At 46.2% G+C, this 8,939-nt stretch overlaps 1 long non-coding RNA gene across 2 annotated transcripts; it reads left to right on the top strand.

The window, feature by feature from the left end:
• The first annotated feature begins 765 nt into the window (after window positions 1-765).
• Window positions 766-8,343, top strand: LOC147752632 (uncharacterized). Of its 2 annotated transcripts, none has more exons than XR_015313560.1 (4): window positions 766-896; window positions 6,986-7,151; window positions 7,585-7,749; window positions 8,132-8,343. It is a non-coding gene; the product is annotated as an uncharacterized LOC147752632 (long non-coding RNA). The 2 variants fall into 2 exon arrangements; XR_015313561.1 differs by lacking the exon at window positions 766-896 and adding an exon at window positions 2,124-3,326.
• Window positions 8,344-8,939: the final 596 nt, after the last annotated feature.

The raw sequence follows: 8,939 nt of genomic DNA, 5'->3' as shown, positions 1-8,939 counted from the left end.
GAAAAATCTCGACCTGGGTCGTCACGAACTTAGCAGAGCATTAGCTCGCTAAAAGTGGGTCGTTTTCATCGCAGCTGCGCATAACGCTGTCTTGCACTTTCGGCCGGTGACAGCAACACAAAGTGTCATCTGTGACGATGACTGCTGCGCAGACAAGGGGCATCAAATCTGGACAGAATAGATCTACGAGTCCGGCAACCTATTCCAAGCGTTAGTCCGACCATAGAGATCAGTTTAGTATGCTATCTTGTAAGCTGAAACATCTGGTGGCGTCAGGCCCAGCTGTGACGTTGTGACGAAAGGGTCAAGTCGATAAATATGCCACAGGTTTCCGTAAACTTCATGCTTTCTCATCTGAAGAGACTTATATATATGTGGACCGCATTATTGGCAACAACCCTTCATGCTGGTCAAAGGCAGACGCACATACATAAGAAGATATTCTAATGTGTTGCACACGCAGCCATACATAATCGCTAACTATTCCATAGGTCTATATACGTATTTGTGATGAACAAATAGATTTCATACCATTTTCCGCAATATGTATTACGGCATTAAACTTTGGGCCCCTTTTGATCCTACCTCGTATTCAATCCGACAAAAGCAACCTGCACCAACATAATCGACACTGCCCCATTGCTTTTGTTCGCTATTAATACCAACAACAGTTATTGTTTTAAATTTTCCCGTTGCAGGCTTTCGTTTTCCTCTTCATCTTAAGGCGAGTTTATCTGAACAGGTTTTCTCTGTGTCTTTTTCTATTCTTGCATCGTTTTTATGCTGATCAGTGACGACAACGATGGCGCTTGTAACAATGAGACAAAGCTAGCTAGTTCTCAGCGCGGCACACCCTTGTAATGGCTGTTTGTTGGACAAAGTGGCAGCGACTAATGGTGAGCGAACACAAACTTTTGACATGGCCAACTGGCATGTGACAGTTCCCCTTAAACGAAATGTTTCAAATGCCCTTCTTCTTAGTCTCCATAGTTTCCTCCTCTCTAAGATCCCCCAGCAGTGAACTCTCATGTATCACAGAAGCGTAGAGATTCGCAAATGCCCCGTATCGAAGACCAACCGCTTCTATGTCTCTCACCAGGCTTGAAGCCCAGCCAATCTTTTCCCTTCCCATAACCCCGGGGCCTAGATAGCTTCGAACGTTCACGCGTTCCTTCTGGGGGGCGGTCCTTCATGCCAACAAACCCTGTTTCTTGCCTTCTTTCCATCCTCGCCCTCAACGATTGAAGCACGTCAAGTGACCGGCAACGGTCGGCAAGTTTCAGTCTAAGACAGCGCAGGCAACTCGGATTGAGCAACCAAGCCTGAGTTAGGCGACCGCATTTAAGTAAAAGCAAACTGACTCTTTCTGTGGGGCGAACTGCAAAAGACGAAAGTAAGGAGTCTCAGGAGCGGTTCTCGCGGCAACAACAAGAGACGGACTGAGAAAAAGGAGAGTGGCGGAAAAACAAGCGAAACAGCCTGCGAGCGGAGTGTCATGAAGCTGCTATTACGATTTTTTTTTTGCCTGATGTGCACTAGTCACCCCGAACGGTGTAACAGTAGCACAAAGCCCACAGTAACACCGGCCAAGTGCACGATGTTAAGCGGGGGCGCGCAGCCGAGATGAGTTATTAGTGTACAGCCACAAGAGTAGCGAACGCGGTAAACGAGGCGGCGTACTGAAAAAAGGACACGAGCCATCCAGCCAGTAGAAATAGCAGTAGAACAACGTCGAATTGTATGAGGTCTGGGAATAACTTGGGTACACGACCCACATAACCCACTTACGACGAGAGTAGAGAAGGAAGCAGAAAGCAAGAGAGAAAGAATAGCTTGAGATGAATCATGTTAGACAGTAGGGATAAAATAGGTGAAATGAAGGCAGTTACATATGGGATCGACGATGCATGGACAAAGAAAAATGGGCTTGGCCTGGTGGGCCCTTTGGGTGGGGTGGGGCCCAAGCGGTGCTGCGAGGATACACTTGAAGTAGAGATCGTTTTTTATTGAAACGCTAAAGGCCCACAACCCTCAAACTCATACTGCAGATCACTGTTTGCTTCTATCTAGGCAGATCAAGTCGTTTCGAGACTTAGTGTTTTTACTGTGTCGACATCGGGGGCTAGACTTAGCGCCATTTTGTCGCGGTAAGTAATTCACAACTTACCACAAACATGTTTGCGCCAAACACGACACATAAAAGTGAATCAGTGGTACGTAGGGATAGAAAGTTTAAGGACTGTAGGCGACTAGACGCCATGATATGTCTTCAAGTCAAATCGACAACGTTCACCCAAAAACGCCGTCAAGTAGAGCTGGCACACGAAGGCCAAGGTTCCGAAGCAAAAGATACTTGTCTAGTCGGAATGGGTCTTGTGAAGAGAATATAAATGTACTCGAGAAGTGTGGCACATTAGCCAGAGATAACCAGCCATCAGTTTTACAACATAAAGAACAGCAGAAAAAGAAAAACGAACAGGAAAGGTCCGAAGTTGCTAGGACACAGTGTGTGTGTGTTGTTTACCGTCCTATTCTTCCGATTGCTGTTTCTGGGCGAACTAATGTTCCACGAGCTCGTGGCAGCGGTATGCGTGAGGATCCGAAATGCGTTTGCATGTTAGGAAAGAACCACAGTGTGGCAGTAAGACTGAAGAGGAGGACCTTCAGTATCGGAATACGCCGAAAGCCCATATCGAAATGGTTAGTGCTTACTTTAATTGTAAAATCCACATGGACCTTGAGGTAGACTGCTTTTCTTGTAGTCTTTCCGCTTACAGCTTGATTCTTTTCACGGTCCCACGAGTGTATGTTGGTCAAGTAGAAGACAAGAGTGTACCAAGGTGCTGCTTTCTCGTAAATTGCGTGCGTCCGTCCCCATTGTTCCCTATAGACAGCGATGATGACTGGCTTTCCGCCGGCAAACCAATAGAAGGAACAGTTGTTGATACAACTCGGGTAATGCCGACCTGACCAGAGACCTGCGTGCCACAGGCGTGGTCAAGTACACGAATCTGTACTCAACACCATACACGAGGCGGTTCTAGTCCACCGACAGTTGTTTTAGGGGACCGACGAATGATAGGCTGCACACAAAGCACTAATCGCTGCACATATTTACGAGAATGACTAACGTTTGCAGCCCAAGATGGAAAAGACAAGCTGACGTTCTATGGACCAGGGTGGATCAGGCCAGACCAGCAGCTTATCGTCGCGGTATTCCAAGAGTCGTCTAACGCGTCATATACTTGTGAGGACACAGTGCAACTCGACAAAGTGCTAAGCGTATCGAATAAGAAGAAAAGGTATATACCTGCATATATATTGAGGTAAATCCTTTTTGGAGCCTGGGAAGGTACAATATTTTCCCTAAGAAAGCAGCAGAAGAACAAGAAAGCTTTCTGATTAACAAAAAATAGAATATATATGATAGGCTCAGTTGGAGCCAGTTGCTCATTGGGGAGCTGCGCCATATCTATTCAGACCTGTATCTAAGTGCACGTATTTATGATCTATTATTTATGATTTAGTTTAACTCATTTTACAAAATAAACGTTCAAGGTATTACTTTCAGAAAATGTTTCAAATAAGTGCATCTTTAATAGATACTAGTAGTATTTTTTGACTAGTTGCTTCAGTAGGCTCAGTAAAAATCGATTTCGACGTAAACACATCTAGCAATAATTATAACAAAAGTGAAATACTAGATTTTTGCAAAAGCTTAAAATTATAGGATATTATGATTAACCTACTATCCATAATTGAAAATCATTTGTTCTGAATATCATAGATTTATAAACTTCACTGCGGTAAGATGCTGTAAGGTATATGTTATTAGCTTCTGTTTTGATACCAGCGGAGCATTGGTTTTCATATTGAATTTTATCAAACAGTTAGCGTTTTTGAAACTCACGTCGGTTTGAAAGTTGGCGCCGCTTTAGAAGCTGTATCTTCTCAACAAAGTTACTTCTATCTACAAGTCGTTTATACCATAGATCGATTCGACGCGTACTAATCTATTGCAGCAGCCGTACTTGTACCGTAGCAGTGCTACCAGGCGCAAAATCATTAGTGGCGTTTGGAACTTTATCATTATGCAGGATCCCTGGAGTAAACGCTTCCAGCGTTGCCTTTGCGTCAACGAGTTGCGAACGGAAAAGAGGAAAGTCGCTTCACTCTCCCGTAAGACACCGTTGCTGCTTAGATCTGAGACGATGTCGAACTTCGTCAAATATTTCGCCTGCCGCGTGCGTATGTCGTCAACAAAAGGAGGAATGCTTTTGATGGCAAAGGATTCTACTCTTCTCTTCGCGAGTAACGGGCAGGCAGGCGGGCGGTCTCGGTCGCTTGACTAAAGAGTCTTCTTTCTCAACCTCACATCGGTTGCTCTCTTTTTTCCAACTCGTTTCTAACTCGTTCGTTGTGTTCAAGGGCAGGAACACGAACCCGACGTCCCCCTAATGACAAGGCTCGAAGAGGCTGAGCTTCGGCTGCGATGGCCGAGACCGCAGCTGACGAAAAGTGGCAGGGGATATGCGGAGCTCGATAGATGGACGTCCGCCCGACTAAACGGCCTGCGTGGCCGCCGTCCCCACCATCGCTTGCTGGAGATGGAGGATCCATAGTCCTTTGCGTTTGCTGATTTGTCCTTTTGGTTCGTTCATCGACAATCCCCTTTCCCCGTTACCCTCTAGTAATCGCAAGCCTCAGAGTCCGTAGCATAGCTCAGTGTACTCTTCGTACTGCATTCTCTATCGCCCTCCCTCTCTTTTTGCCTGGATATGAAACCAAAAGAGCCACAGGAGCAGCGGCTAGTCAGATGGCCAACTATGCAACTTTTCGCCATGTGACTGGCGGTTTGTTCCTGCTGCTGCTGCCGGTGGTGGTGGTGGTTGTGTCCTAAACGATCCTTCAATCTGCTCCTGCAGCTGAAGTTCTAGCGATGGCGATGGCTTTGACCGGTCTCCATTCACTAGCCATTTCGTTGTGTCTCTCTTCTTGTCCTTTTCCTTCCCCCATTTGCTGAGAGTTCTTCCATACTTCTCATCGTATGTGTCAGCGTCGCTGAGGCCTTGTCCAGAAGGATTGCAGGCATGCCCCACATTCCCCCGTATTCCTATTCCATGGCAATTGCCTTGTCTATTCACATTCGAAGGCAGCAGCTGAGTCTCAAGGTATGATAAGCAGAAAAGTGAGAAATAGATCAGAGCCACCGGGACACATAGAGGAGAAGGCAAACAAGTGCAAGGCATGGCTTGCCAGCAGTCTCCGTGTCCATCCCGTTTCCCGCTAGGAACGTTAGGCAGTAGGCCTAGTTTGGTAGCTCGTGATACTGTCATCGATGAGTGCTGCGACCGGCCACCGTGTGCCTATATAGCTGTGTGGACGGCTGTAGAATAAGTGTTCACCACGTGCGTGTGCCTATGTATGTTCTAACTATGAAGTTACTGGGTGGTTCCAGACGACTCAGAGGAGACGTGGCGAAAAATGGCTGTGATACAAAGGTTGGGCAAAGCGGAATATCAGGAGCGGTCAGTCAGCACTCGGTACCCCCTTTAAGCAGCCTTAAAACGAGAAACGATCTTTACACCCATCGTATCCACCTAGGTTGCCTTCCTACAGTGCCACGCACTTGTTCCATGGTCACCAATAGCCTGCGGTTTTCAGGTCCGATCCTTGGTAACATTCGAGTATACGCTGGGCTATTCCGCTACATACCCCGGCTTCTGCCGCTACACGGTTCTATTGATGTGGTAGCCGAAAGCCGCCGCTGGCGCCGTAACGCTATTCATGACAGCTTTAAGTAGTTGCTTTGCCTCGCTCATCGCCGTTGCTTCTGTATGGAGCAACTGTGGTGCATCTGAGTGAACCAGCCAGATAGCCAGAGGCTAAAGTCAGCTGCTGGAAGGGCGGACGAACCAGCTCGACTCGGTACAATGCTGACGAACGTTCCTTTACGCATGCCGTGTCTCACATGAAGAAAGGACGAAGAGAGACCCGTGGACGACAAACCCTGCTGCTGACCGGCGTCACCAGTAGCGACACCGGGATGGCATCGTCGTAGAAAAAGAAGACATTGGCTTGCTGAACTGTCGGGCCGTCACTGCTGCATTACCCAATGACAATACTACTCGCACTATGCTCTACGCAGAATACCTTCTGGGTTTCCTTCTTTCTTTTAGTTGTAGTTGGCAGCAATGTCCGTTTTCTTCCCTGAACCCCCAGCCTAGTCGAGAGACGCCTCATCGTTGCTCGAGTGAACAGACGTCGGCGCGCCTTCTTTTTCGTTTGGTCTTTTTCTTGTGCTTTAGCCTGTTTGCTACATAGGGGCGGGGCCGCTGCTACTGCATTCAAGTGCGTGCACTGCACGAATGGAATGCAGTTGTACTCGACTTTTCCGTCTATCTTTTGGGTCTGCAAAGGCATTGAACCCACGGATACAGACTATGCGAGTTGCCCCGGTCATAGTACACATCTTTTGGTGAATTCACTCCTCTTCTCAGTTTCTTAGCGCGCGGTTTCGTATTCCTTCGAAGTCCTCGTCTTTTTCGAGGACTCTTTGCACCAGTCACCTCATATAGACAGATCACTTGAGGGCGGCGCATCGTTTGGCAAAAATCTTCTTCTCGTGCTGCAGATACGCCTTCTGGCGTTGTGGCCACCATTTGCCGCATATCCTATTATATATTGAGAACCACCAAATACCGCTGCACCCGCTGCTACTTCCACGGCTCTGTCACTGAGAGAAGACCCGGCAATCTTTTGCATCGGGTACGAGTTAGTTATTCGTCTGTTGAAAGATAGAGAGAGAACTCTAACCGACGGAGATAGCGCAAATACTGGTTTCATAGCGCAAAGGGCACTTGACCAACCTCTCTTGCATTTCCACTTTCGCACTTTTAGCCCCAACTACAGTACCAGTCGTCTTTACTGAAGGCGCATACAAAGAAGGCACGCGTTTTTAAATGCAAATCCGTATTGATTTCAGTCCTCTTCCAGTGGGTTCTTGCGCCTTTACTGGGTACCCCAGCACATCGCTTCTCGCTCGCCTGTAACGATCCTCGTCAATGTTACTCACCACAAACCGAACGGTGTTCACAGTCAACGACCCGCTATTGGCCAGTTGCCTATGCAACTTTTTTCATCTGCAACGAGTATGCGAGTTATCATTAAAGTGCGCAAGGATATTATAGCGATTCAAAATCGGTGCTCAAAAATCTAATATCATACCCAATGATGTCCTAGTCAAGCAATCGTTGTAATTATTTCACTTCAACCTTTTCCCTTCCTCGTGTTACTCCAATTTGTATGCATGTGTGAACTTTTCAGATGCATAGGTGTACATATCGCGCACAACTGAACATTGAACCCCGAGATACCGATAAGCATTGCGTTATTCATAGACTTCTGTGAAAGTCGTTGTCTGAGTTTAGAATGAGTGTGTGCGTACATTTGTGTTTGTGAGTTTCTGTGCGAGTGTGATTTTCTTGGTAGAATAGTTCGTTAACTACCAACGCATTTCCTGCGTTTGAATCCATCGCTCTTTACCTAACCCTAATTACGACTTTGCGTTTTTTTCGCTGGGAGACTCTTCGTCGTCGTGCATTTTAGAGTAACGGAAGAGCTGCGACGGCGACGCCAACGAATCGGGACTACTGTCCGGAGGGAGCCCTGCGCCTACGTTTTTACTAAATAGCGTTTGTTTAACTTCCATTTGCCAGGAACCGTCACTGCCGCTATTGCGACTATGAGGTAAAGCCAGTCGGCCAAACGGCCAACCAAGCAAAAGACCACGGCCTCACTTTTAGTAGGGCGTTTCAGGACTGCAGTCATCTAGTTGGCAGGACATTCATATATATATTCAATGAGAATGTGTGTGTTTGTCTGTGGGTACGATTGTTTGGGCAAGCAAAATATCGACGAAGGCATAGGCCGTATTTGTGTAAAAATTTGTTTGTCCTTCCGAGCAACGAGTAAATGAATTCTGAGTGCCGAGTCTCAATTGCAGTTCGTGTATTTCTATTCGCCTCACTTGGTCCTGCATGCTACGGCGTGGTCTGATGTGACATATAGTGTCGAGAAAGCATCTCTGACGCATCTTCTGTTTGCTCTGCCACACTCTTACGTCTCGCAGGTAACGTTTACAAAGTAAATCGCTGTTCCTACCATTGTAGTCGGTATTGCGCAACGTCGACAAAGCTAAGAACACTGTTTCGTCACGAAACGACGCTATCGTGTCTCTGCGAGAGTGTAGATGTCTTTGTTGTGCTTCCGTACCCCTCAGGATGATGCCCTTCCGTGCCCCAGGATGATGTCTTACACCGTTATTACTTTGATCCGTACTAAGTCCAGGCTGTCCCCGAACAAGCTGCTTCTCTTATTTTCGATACATGTATACCTGATTTAGTACGGCAAATCTTTAGGAGCCGTCTGTATTTTAGTTGACTTTAGTTTAAATTATTAGACCTTGGTAATTTAAGTTAGACTATAAACCTATAAGTTAAGGTAGGTAGATAGATATGGTACATACAAAAAAGCCTGTTCTAGTTTCTAGATTGCCGTCCCATTATGGACAAAAAAGAAAGATCGCACGAGACAATCTTGCTTTTCAACAGGCAGCGGTCGAAAGGGCTTAAAATAAAAGTATTCACGTATCAGCGTTTTGAAATCCTATAAAGTGCTGAAAACTATAAAATGATAAAAAAAACTTAACGACTACTGTATACTAAGACTTAAAGATTTATCTAATACATTATCATTACAGCTGTTCAAAGGCAAGATTTACTGTATAAGGCGCTGCGGGACATACATATACGTACTTTTTCTATGATGTTATATACAGTCTCATATTTATAATTGTATATGTAGAGATGAGTCAAACTTGCAGACCGAGCCTCAAGCGGCTGACGAGTCAATCTGCCATATCTATCGGTTTGTGCTTG

This window comes from Varroa jacobsoni, unplaced genomic scaffold (genome assembly GCF_002532875.2).
Source record: "Varroa jacobsoni isolate VJ856 unplaced genomic scaffold, vjacob_1.0 scaffold_1118, whole genome shotgun sequence".
NCBI lineage: Eukaryota > Metazoa > Arthropoda > Arachnida > Mesostigmata > Varroidae > Varroa > Varroa jacobsoni.
Note: the sequence above shows the minus strand (reverse complement) of the source record. Positions and strands in the feature narration are given on the sequence as shown.